Source organism: Anolis carolinensis, unplaced genomic scaffold (genome assembly GCF_035594765.1).
Source record: "Anolis carolinensis isolate JA03-04 unplaced genomic scaffold, rAnoCar3.1.pri scaffold_7, whole genome shotgun sequence".
Taxonomy (NCBI): domain Eukaryota; kingdom Metazoa; phylum Chordata; class Lepidosauria; order Squamata; family Dactyloidae; genus Anolis; species Anolis carolinensis.
The window spans coordinates 30,316,708-30,329,544 of record NW_026943818.1 but is presented as its reverse complement, the minus strand read 5'-3'; the positions used below and the strand labels follow the sequence as shown (position 1 = coordinate 30,329,544).

Here is a 12,837-nt window from a genome sequence, read left to right as displayed (position 1 = left end):
GCGCAGGCGCATAAAGGGATGCCTGCAGTGGGCGGGGCCAAGTTCGCTCTCATAGGGAGCAGCCCGCGCAGGCGCATAAAGGGATGCCTGTAGTGGGCGGGGCCAAGTTCGCTCATAGGGAGCAGCCCGCGCAGGCGCATAAAGGGATGCCTGTAGTGGGCGGGGCCACGTTCGCTCTCATAGGGAGCAGCCCGCGCAGGCGCATAAAGGGATGCCTGCAGTGGGCGGGGTCAAGTTCGCTCTCATAGGGAGCAGCCCGCGCAGGCGCATAAAGGGATGCCTGTAGTGGGCGGGGCCACGTTCGCTCTCATAGGGAGCAGGCCGCACAGGCGCATAAAGGGATGCCTGTAGTGGGCGGGGCCAAGTTCGCTCTCATAGGGAGCAGGGTTAAATACTCTTTGGCAATGGCCAGATGTACTTGGGGTGCAAGAAAATGGTGGTGTTTATTAATAATCCTTTATTTTTATACCCCGCTCCCATGTCACATGTAATAAAGTCATACATTAAAAACGATATAAATAATAAAACCATATAACAGAATATCAGAACAATGAGTCTGAGCACAGTGCAAAACTTATAGTGTTTCTCTTGACTTTATTTGTAGAAAACAAGGTTTATAAAAGGCAGCAGCACAAACTGTATTGTAATCTAGATGTTTAAGGCTGCCAAAAATTAAACGTTTGAATAATAACCAGAAAACACCTTTTTTTGGGAAGAGTTTTATTCTGGAACGCTAACATTGTTGGAAAGGGGTCGAGCTCAGCAGCCAGAACGGCAAGGCGTCCTGCTCTCTGGGATCTCCTTCCTTCCTTCCTTCCGTCCGTCCGTCCATCTGTCCGTCCTTGGCTCTTGTCCAGGAGGAGCCCCTCCCTCCCTCGGCGATTCCGGAGACATAGAACAAGGGAGAAAACAAGGGTCAGAAGGGCTGAACCAAGGGAGCATCTCGCTTTTGGGGGCTCTTGGGAACTGTGGCTTTTTCTACTAGGATCCCCTTCCACCAGGCATTTATTTATGGGGAGCGGGGGTCCCTGCACAGAGAAAAGGGGGTCCTAAGGGGGTCCCACGTTTGCATCCAGAACCAGGCTCCCTGTTGCATGAGGAACGCGGCTGCCGGGGAGGGAGGGAGGGCTGTCCGTTGGCCCTGGGCGGATGGCGGAGGGGCTTTCTAGGCCGTCGGATTGGGGGAGAGCGGGGACCAAACACTGGGGTCCCGAGGGGGGGGGCGCTCCCAGCGCAGGGCAGGGACAGGGTTAGGGTTCTTCCCACCCGAGGCCCAGAGGCCCCCTCCCAGCTTGGTTCTTGCCAACAGGCAAAAACAGCCCTATTTAAAATTCCTGCTCTAGTTAGAAATGGGTTAGTAGGGTTAGCAGGTTAAGGTTAGTTCAGGTATTAATCTGAGCTGCTACGAGATGTTTAAAATGCCCGTGACGTGAGCTGGGAGCAGCCGCTCGGGTCCCCAGAGTTGTTTCCTTGGGTGCAAGGGTTTTAATATATATATTTATATTTTTATATCCCGCTGTCCCGCCAGCCGCGACCCCCTGCCCGTCTAGGGAGATCCGCCCACCCCCCACGATCTGCCCAGGGCAAAGGGAGGACCCGCCCGTCCCTGAGTGGGGCCTCAATGCCACACTCAAGCGGAGCCGTGAATGAATGTGTTCCTCAAAGGAAGGCCTAGCGCACAGGGAGCCTGCTTTCTGATGCAAAGGTAGGAGTGAAATGCCTGGTCTGACACATTAATGACAGGGGATCTCAGTGGGGGGGCCCTCCCCCTAGCAACAACGTAATACTAATAATACAATCAGTGGGGGGGCCCTCCCCCTAGCAACAACATGGTCCTATGTAATAACATTGTGCTAGAATAATAATATACTCTATTAATGTCATATGGAGACTAATGTCAATAACTAATATTAACATCTAATAACATTGTGCTAGGATAATAATGTACTCTATTAATGTCATATTGAGACTAATATGAATAACTAATATTAACATTGTGCTAGGATAATATATACTCAATGTCATATCTATACTAATATCAATAACTAATAAAAACATCTAATAACCAAGATGCTCCTCCCCCAATAACATGCTATTCTAATTTATATTGTATATACAGTAGTCTCATCCAACACTCTCTTATCCAACATTCTGGATTATTCAACGCATTTTTGTAGTCCATGTTTTCAATGCGTCGTGATATTTTGGTGCTAAATCCGTAAATACAATAATTACTACATAGCATTACTGCATATTGAACTACTTTTTCTGTCAAATGATGTTTTGGTGCTTAATTTGTAAAATCATCAACTAATTTGATGTTTAATAGGCTTTTCCATAATGCCTCCTTATTATCCAACAGCGCAGGCTGGAAAGCAAGCCAGCTGCAATTAACTGCAATGAATCACTCTGACCAGGAGGTCACGAGTTCGAGGCCCGGCTCGGAGCCTGTTTGTTTGTCTTTGTTCTATGTTAAAAGGCATTGAATGTTTGCCTATATGTGTCATGTGATCCGCCCTGAGTCCCCTTCGGGGTGAGAAGGAAGGGCGGAATATAAATGCTGTAAATGAGTAATAAATATCAACAAATCACTCTGACCAGGAGGTCGTGAGTTCGAGGCCAGCCCGGTAAAATGCTGCAAATAAATAAATAAATAAATATTCGCTGGCCCATTTATGTTGGATGACTCTACTGTGTGTATATATATATGTATGTATATATACATATATATGTATATATATATAAAATTTAATATATAATTATAACATATTGCATATACATATAATGTTCATATTATATTGTAAAACGATATACTAATAATTAAATATAATAATATTAATTATGTATTACATTTTGCATGTAATACTACTAATAATATTACCATATATTCATATAGTACAATATAGTAATTTACTGCCAGTATTGTACTATGGTAATAATATAATATTGTATGTAAATTTAATTTGTAAGCCGTTCACCTTGGGGGCGAGAAGGGCAGCATATACATCTAGCAAATAAATAAATAATGCAATATAATACTAACAATGATACAATATAATAATATGAATTACATATTATATATTGAATGTAATATTGCTAATAATGTTTCTGTATAGTGGTATAATGCAATGTAGTATATAATGCTAATATTGTGCGATGCTAATGATACAGTGTATGTAATACACCTATCTGTATTTTATGATGTGTTTTATGAATACTGATGTAAGTTAATGATGATTTATATTGCACTGTATGGTTTTTATATATGCGTTTTATTGTTAAGCTGCCCTGAGTCCCCTTTAAGGGGAGAGAGGGCGGGATATAAATATTGTAATAAATAAATAAATATGTAAATATAACTTGTAAGCCGCTCTGAGTCCCCTTTAAGGGGAGAGACAGCGGGATATAAATATTGTAATAAATAAATAAATATGTACATATAACTCGTAAGCCGCTCTGAGTCCCCTTTAAGGGGAGACAGTGGGATATAAATATTGTAATAAATAAATAAATATGTAAATATAACTCGTAAGCCGCTCTGAGTCCCCTTTTAAGGGGAGAGAGGGCGGGATATAAATGTAATAAGTTAATAAATACAAAAATCTCCTTTTACCAGGCTTCAAATTCATCATATGGGGTCCCCCCATGCCTGGCTATGCAGAATAGGCTGTAGCCCATAGGCCTGCATTTAGGTTAAGATTCTCCCAGGCATCCTATTAAAAATAGAGGGTCCCTCACCTTGCGTTAACCAAAGGGGTTCCCACCTGCTAGGTTTGGCTTTAAACGCAGCGGGTCCCTCAGAAGCCTGGTTTTAAATTAATTGCAAACCTCCTTTAACGAGGGTTTGCCTTACAAATGGAGTTTTCCACATGGAAAGGTTGGCATTAAAAGGGGGTCCACGTATACCTTGAATGGATTTGAACTGAACACACCTATCTGTATTTTATAATGTGTTTTATGAATACTGATGTAAGTTAATGATGATTTATATTGCACTGTATGGTTTTTTATATATGCGTCTTATTGTTAAGCCGCCCTGAGTCCCCTTTTAAGGAGAGAGAGCGAGGGATATAAATATTGTAATAAATAAATATGTAAATATCACTTGTAAGCCGCTGAGTCCCCTTTTAAGGGGAGAGAGGGCGGGATATAAATATTGTAATAAATAAATATGTAAATATCACTTGTAAGCCGCTCTGAGTCCCCTTTTAAGGGGAGAGAGGGCGGGATATAAATATTGTAATAAATAAATATGTAAATATCACTTGTAAGCCGCTCTGAGTCCCCTTTTAAGGGGAGAGAGGGCCGGATATAAATATTGTAATAAATAAATATGTAAATATCACTTGTAAGCCGCTCTGAGTCCCCTTTTAAGGGGAGAGAGGGCGGGATATAAATATTGTAATAAATAAATATGTAAATATCACTTGTAAGCCACTCTGAGTCCCCTTTTAAGGGGAGAGGTCGGGATATAAATATTGTAATAAATAAATATGTAAATATAACGTAAGCTGCTCTGAGTCCCCTTTTAAGGGGAGAGAGGGCGGGATATAAATATTGTAATAAATAAATACAAAAATCTCCTTTTCCCAGGCCTCAAGTTAATAATCTGGGGTCCCCCCATGCCTGGCTATGCAGAATAGGCTGTAGCCCATAGGCCTGCATTTAGGTTAAGATTCTGCCAGGCATCTTATTAAATATGGAGGGTCCCTCGCCTTACGTTAACCAAAGGGGTTCCCACCTGCTAGGTTTGGCTTTAAACACAGCGGGTCCCTCAGAAGCCTGGTTTTAAATTAATTGCAAACCTCCTTTAACGAGGGTTTGCCTTACAAATGGAGTTTTCCACGTGCCAGGAATAAATACCACGTGCCAGGCCCTTTAAAAGGGGGTCCAACCTTGAATGGATTCTCTTTGCAAGCGCTTGGCCGGAAGCCCCAAACTGCTTCAAGGCATTTCCAATGGCCAATTGCCGGAGTGGGAGTCCCCGATCTATTGGGGGGAGAGTCCCTGAGGGCCCCCAGCTGTATATGCGTGTGTGTGTGTGTCATGTGTGTGTCATGTGTGTGTGTGCAAAGCAGCCGTGGAGGTTGGAAGGAACGTCTCACCTGGCTTTAGGGCTCCGCTGTAGGAATCTCCTTCCCGGAATCTTCTTTTTACCTGTGTTGCAGATCCTTCCCAGACAAGAAGGATCCCTCTCGGCCGATGGGAGACGGTGTCCGGCAGGAGCCCTCCGGGAGTCCAGGCACATGGAACGGGAGAGAAAACAGTGCATCTATACCTGATTTTTCGTGAAAACAGCCTAAGATATCTCCCCATGGCTGGCCTTACGGGTTAAAAGAAGCAAGGAAATCCCCACATCTGGCCTTAAAGATTAAAAAAACCAGGGATTTCCCCACGTTAGGGACTTAAAGGTTAAAATAACCAGGGATCTCCCCACGTAAGGGATTTAATGGTTAAAATAACCAGGGATTTCCCCACGTAAGGGATTTAACGGTTAAAAAAAACCAGGGATATCCCCACGTAAGGGATTTAACGGTTAAAAAAACCCAGGGATATCCCCACGTAAGGGATTTAACGGTTAAAAAAACCAGGGATCTCCATATTGCCTGGTATTACGTGAAATAGGAGATCTCTATAGGGCAGGCCGCCTTGGTTTAACAGATCTCTATAGGGCAGGCCGCGTTAGTTTCTGGATAGGAGATCTCTATACGCCTAACTTTAAGAATAGAGGATCCCCTTTAACCAGGCTTTAATTAGGAATAGTGGTCCCCTGGGTGTGTGGCCTTACATAAATAAAAGGGGGTCCTACATAATAACAACAACAATAACAATAATAATAATTTTATCTGCTTCCTGGTATTTCTTTTTCCTGGAATCAATAATAATAATAATAATAATAATAATAATATCTGCTTCCTGGTATTTCTTTTTCCAGGTGCCTCGAATCAGTAATAATAATAATAATTTTATCTGCTTCCTGGTATTTCTTTTTCCTGGAATCAATAATAATAATAATAATTTTATCTGCTTCCTGGTATTTCTTTTTCCAGGTGCCTCGAATCAATAATAATAATAATAATTTTATTTTTGTACCCTGCCACCGTCTCCCCAGAGGGACTCGGGGCGGCTCACTGATATAAAACCAGCCTACCATGCTATCAAATACAAACAATTAAATTTAAAAGGAATTAACAAAAATCACAATCATGATGCCTATGTTTGCAGTAAAAAAAAAAGGTTCGCCACGTGCTAGGCGTTGGCATGAGGCACACGGCTCTGGTCTCCCCTTGAGTGTGGCCTCGAAGCTCCGCCCGGGGAGGGAGGGAGGGGGCGTCCGTTGGCCCTGGACGGATGATATACAAGCGGCAGGGTCCATGGGTTGGGGGAGAGCGAGGGGCCCAGACCTGGCTCCGTGGGGAACACTGAGGACCAAGAGGCTGCTCTCAGGACACCTTAGGGGCCTTTTGCAATGTCCTTCCATGGGGGCCCTTTTATGGGGGGCCAGGAGGCCCCCTCCCTTCCCAGCTTGGTTCTTGCCATCAGGCAGAACACAGTCCTATTTAAAAGGGCAGGGTACCCTATTTAGAATGGTGTTAGTAGGATGTTAGTAAGTGAGTTAAGGTATTGATATTTTTATTTCTAAGTTGCAAGGACATCTTAAAATGCCCGTAACGTGTGCTGCCCCCCGCGATGCCAGGGCGGGCCCCCCCGCTGACCCCCAAGCTGTGACCCCTACGGCCCGTATAGGAAGACCCATCATCTGCCTAGAACAAAGGGAGGACCCGTCCGTTCCCGAGTGGGACTTCTTCGATGCCACACGCGAGGGGAACCGTGTGCAAAGGTAACCCTTTTTTTAATGCAAAGATAGACATTAAATGCCTACCCTTACAGCAATTACCCTGAAAACGACCTTTTTTGGGAGGCAGGCGGTGTCCTTGCGAGGGTGTCTTCAAGCATCTTCCGTCCTCTGTCTCTTGACCTTTTGTTTCTTCACGTTGACTTGAATTCAGCGCTGGGAGAAGAGTGAGTGGGAAGAAAGCATTCAGAAAAAAAACCAGGCATTGTCTTCTATCTATTTTGCAAGGCCAGGAAGGCAGTTCCCATCTTGCCTCCTGTACCTGTAACATGCTATGCTAATAATATAATATGTATTATGTATACATAGTATATCGTATATAATATACAATATAATAGACAATGATATATAATAATATATTGAATATACATACAATATATTATATTATTATTATAATATTATATGATAATATTATATTATTATTAATATATTATATTATTATTAATATATTATTATTAATATATTATTATTAATATAGTATATTATTAATATAATATTATTATTAATATAATATTATATTCAATATAATATATTGAATATACATACAATATAATACAATATAATATTAATTATGTATTACCTGTAATATTTCTAATAACATTACAGTATGATGGTGTAGTACAATATAGTTATATATAATGCTATTATTGTGAATGCTAATACTTTCTATGTACATATAAAATTATATATAATATATAATCAATATCATTATATTGTGTTATTATTATATTTTATTACATTACAATATTATCAATATTATATGTATATACATTAAATCATATTATTATAAATTACATTGTCCATTATATACAAATACATATATATATACACACACACACACACACACACACATATATATAAACTTTTCAGCATAGCATGTTATGGGTCTTAAGGCTGGAAATAAATCAGATTGGTAAAAAAATGCAATTATTATTCTACTCCTTTCCTCTAGAAAGCTGTCTGAATTTTCAAAAATGTTGCCATGTGTTGTCAAAGGCTTTCATGGGTTGTTGTGAGTTTCTGGGCTGCCACCTCAAAAAGCAGGGCCAGCTAACACCTCCAAACACAGGATTCCCCCAGGCAGGAAGCAGCCAGGCCTTGAAACTGCAGGCCATTCAATGCTAATCAAGGTGGCCAATAACAGCATTCACATTTGCCTGCAACAGACAAGGGTTCTTTCTCCCACCCTGGACATTTCGCAGACATATAAAAGCCTCACCACTCCCTTAGTTTCCAGCCATAGATGTGGGCAAAACGTCAGGAGAGAATGCTTCTGGAACAGCCCGGAAAACTCACAACAACCCAAAAATTAAGCCTTTTTTTCTTCTCTGGAAAAGACCTTGTAATTTATTTATTTTTGATATAATATATATTATATATTAATATAGTACAATGTAAGAAATAATAATGGGTTTCCAGAAGCATTCTCTCCTGACGTTTCACCCACATCTCTGGCAGGCATCCTCAGAGGTTATGAGGTCTGTTGGAAACGAGGCCAGTTATATATAAAAGCCTCACCACTCCCTTATAGTTTCCAGCAATCTATGGTTTCCTGCCATAGATGTGGGCGAAACGTCAGGAGAGAATGCTTCTGGGGCATAGCCATACAGCCTAGAAAACTCACAACAACGCAAAATTTTAGCCTTTTTCTTCTTCTCTGGAAAAATCTTGTAATTATTATTTTTTTGGTTGGATATAATAAAATATATTAAAATATTAATACATAAAATAGAAGTGAAAAGAAATGATCTGGATAAGAAATAAATCAGATTATAATAAATAAAAAAGAATGATATTCACCTGGTCCCTTTAGAAAAAGCTGTGGAAATTTTCAAAAATTTTGCCTTTATTTCTTCCATCCGTTTCACAAGGCTTGGCCATTTCTGAGGTAATAATAATAAGAGATTAAGAAAAAGCCTATTAAACATTAAATTAGGTTATGATTTTACAAATTAAGCACCAAAACATCATGTTATACAACAAATTTGACAGAAAAAGTAGTTCAATAGGCAGTAATACTATGTAGTAATTACTGTATTTAAGAATTTAGCACCAAAATATCACAATGCATTGAAAACATTGACTACAAAAATGCGTTGGATAATCCAGAACGTTGGATAAGCGAGTGTTGGATAAGTGAGACTACTGTATTTGTAAATATTTTTTCCAAATATTTTCCTTATTTTTGGCAAATATTTCCACAAATATTTGTATGATTTTTTGGGTGAATATTTTGTGAATATTTTATTTCAATGTTTGTGAATGTTTTCATGATTGATTTTTTCTGAATGTATTTGTGAATATTTTCATGAATATTTTTGTGAATATTTTTCCCCAAATACTTTGCTTATTTTTGGCAAATATTTTTTTTATTTTAATATTAATATTTTTATGATTTTGTAAATATTTCAGTGAACATTTTTTCCCCTGAATATTTAACTGTACAGTAGAGTCTCGCTTATCCAAGTTTCTGGATTATCCAACCCATTTTTGTTTTCAATATATCGTGATATTTTGGTGCTAAATTCGTAAATACAGTAATTACAACATAACATTACTGTGTATTGAACTACTTTTTCTGTCAAATTTGTTGTAAAACATGATTTTTTGGTGCTTAATTGGTAAAATCATAACCTAATTTGATATTTAATAGGCTTTTCCTTAATCCCTCCTTAATATCCAAGATATTCGCTTATCCAAGCTTTAGCTTGAATAAATGAGACTCTACTGTATTTTCTATTTCAAGGCTTTGTGACATGAGACGATTTGAGGCAAAAAATAATGAAATATTAATAAATGAAATAGTGTTCTTCTTTCTGTTTCACAAAGCCTTTATCCACCCTTATCTTGTGCTATTTCAGGCCATTTTTGAAAAAATTAAGATCACATTAATATATAAAATAGGCCTTTCCTCTTTGTATTTCACTTCTGAGGAGATTCCTGAGGTAATGAATCCCCAAAGTAACAAGGGAACCAACGTAAAATGAAGTGGGATGGGAAGAAAAGCATTTCCTGAGGTAAAAGTGGTTCCCAAAAGGAAAGGCGTCTCTTTAAACTCCAGATTAACCTCAAAGGAAGTCAAATGAACCAGGTGAGGCCATAAAACGGGCCCTTCTTCACCTCTGTATCGGAAACGGAGCCTGGCTGTGAGTGGCCTGAGGAGAGCCCGCCTTCCCCGCCTGTCTCCTCGGGGCCTTCCAGCCACGGCTGCCCTTGCTTTCCTTCTTTCTTTCTTTTTTTCTTTCTTTCTTCCGAACCAGGTCTTCAGAATGGCTGCCAGGCCGAGCTGCCTTCTCTCTCGGGGTCCCGGGCTTGTCTGAGGTAAATTTTACAATTAACAGCCAAGAAGAAGCCCCGCCTCCAAAACGGCCGTTTTTTTTTAGCCTTGGTCCCACCCCTTCTCCATGTGTCGCCACCCGATTGGACGATTCTCCCGCACGTCACAGGCTCAGACAGGGATTCGCCAATTTGGGCGGGAAAGCAGGGAGCTGTTCGACGCATGCGCACTCCGTTGTGATCTATAATATATGTTCGCCTCCCAATCCGGCCGCCTTTTCCGCCTTGGTCCCACCCTTTTTCCATGTGTCGCCGCCCGATTGGAGGATTCTCCCGCACATCACAGGCTCAGACAAGCCAAATTGGGCGGGAAAGCAGGGAGCTGCCCGACGCATGCGCACTCCGTTGTCATCTAAAATATGTATTAAATATATACCGCATTTTATGATTTTTAACTTATGATTTATAATTTATGATTTATAACATACTCGTGGTGTATTATAGATATTGTGGTATATGATTAATATAGTACAATCTAAGAAATCATAATTGGTTTCCCAGAAGCATTCTCTCCTGACGTTTCGCCCACATCTCTTATGCAACTTATGATTTAGCACTAAAATGTGACATAATACTAATAATATAATATACTCGTGGTGTATTATAGACATTGTGGTATATGATTAATATAGTACAATCTAAGAAATAATAATTGGTTTCCCAGAAGCATTCTCTCCTGACATTTCGCCCACATCTCTTATGCAACTTTTGATTTAGCACTAAAATGTGACATAATACTAATAATATAACATACTAGGGGTGTATTATAGACATTGTGGTATATGATTAACATAGTACAATCTAAGAAATAACAATTGGTTTCCCAGAAGCATTCTCTCCTGACGTTTCGCCCACATCTCTTATGCAACTTATGATTTAGCACTAAAATGTGACATAATACTAATAATATAATATACTCGTGGTGTATTATAGACCTTGTGGTATATGATTAATATAGTACAATCTAAGAAATAATAATTGGTTTCCCAGAAGCATTCTCTCCTGACATTTCGCCCACATCTCTTATGCAACTTTTGATTTAGCACTAAAATGTGACATAATACTAATAATATAACATACTAGGGGTGTATTATAGACATTGTGGTATATGATTAACATAGTACAATCTAAGAAATAACAATTGGTTTCCCAGAAGCATTCTCTCCTGACGTTTCGCCCACATCTCTTATGCAACTTATGATTTAGCACTAAAATGTGACATAATACTAATAATATAATATACTCGTGGTGTATTATAGACATTGTGGTATATGATTAATATAGTACAATCTAAGAAAAAATAATTGGTTTCCCAGAAGCATTCTCTCCTGACATTTCGCCCACATCTCTTATGCAACTTTTGATTTAGCACTAAAATGTGACATAATACTAATAATATAACATACTAGGGGTGTATTATAGACATTGTGGTATATGATTAATATAGTACAATGTAAGAAATAATAATTGGTTTCCCAGAAGCATTCTCTCCTGACGTTTCGCCCACATCTCTTATGCAACTTATGATTTAGCACTAAAATGTGACATAATACTAATAATATAATATACTCGTGGTGTATTATAAACATTGTGGTATATGATTAATATAGTACAATCTAAGAAATAATAATTGGTTTCCCAGAAGCATTCTCTCCTGACGTTTCGCCCACATCTCTTATGCAACTTTTGATTTAGCACTAAAATGTGACATAATACTAATAATATAATATACTCGTGGTGTATTATAGACATTGTGGTATATGATTAATATAGTACAATCTAAGAAATAATAATTGGTTTCCCAGAAGCATTCTCTCCTGACTTTTCGCCCACATCTCTTATGCAACTTATGATTTAGCACTAAAATGTGACATAATACTAATAATATAACATACTAGGGGTGTATTATAGACATTGTGGTATATGATTAATATAGTACAATCTAAGAAATAATAATTGGTTTCCCAGAAGCATTCTCTCCTGACATTTCGCCCACATCTCTTATGCAACTTTTGATTTAGCACTAAAATGTGACATAATACTAATAATATAACATACTAGGGGTGTATTATAGACATTGTGGTATATGATTAATATAGTACAATCTAAGAAATAATAATTGGTTTCCCAGAAGCATTCTCTCCTGACGTTTCGCCCACATCTCTTATGCAACTTATGATTTAGCACTAAAATGTGACATAATACTAATAATATAACATACTAGGGGTGTATTATAGACATTGTGGTATATGATTAATATAGTACAATGTAAGAAATAATAATTGGTTTCCCAGAAGCATTCTCTCCTGACATTTCGCCCACATCTCTTATGCAACTTTTGATTTAGCACTAAAATGTGACATAATACTAATAATATAACATACTAGGGGTGTATTATAGACATTGTGGTATATGATTAATATAGTACAATCTAAGAAATAATAATTGGTTTCCCAGAAGCATTCTCTCCTGACGTTTCGCCCACATCTCTTATGCAACTTATGATTTAGCACTAAAATGTGACATAATACTAATAATATAATATACTCGTGGTGTATTATAGACATTGTGGTATATGATTAATATAGTACAATCTAAGAAATAATAATTGGTTTCCCAGAAGCATTCTCTCCTGACATTTCGCC

At 38.8% G+C, this 12,837-nt stretch overlaps 1 long non-coding RNA gene across 1 annotated transcript; it reads right to left on the bottom strand.

Annotated features, from left to right (window-relative positions):
• Positions 1–561: 561 nt before the first annotated feature.
• LOC134293194 (uncharacterized) lies at positions 562–10,251 on the bottom strand. The gene is made up of 3 exons (XR_010000204.1): positions 9,977–10,251; positions 8,657–8,739; positions 562–7,012 (listed from the first exon to the last, which is right to left on the bottom strand). It is a non-coding gene; the product is annotated as an uncharacterized LOC134293194 (long non-coding RNA).
• Between the last annotated feature and the right edge of the window lie 2,586 nt (positions 10,252–12,837).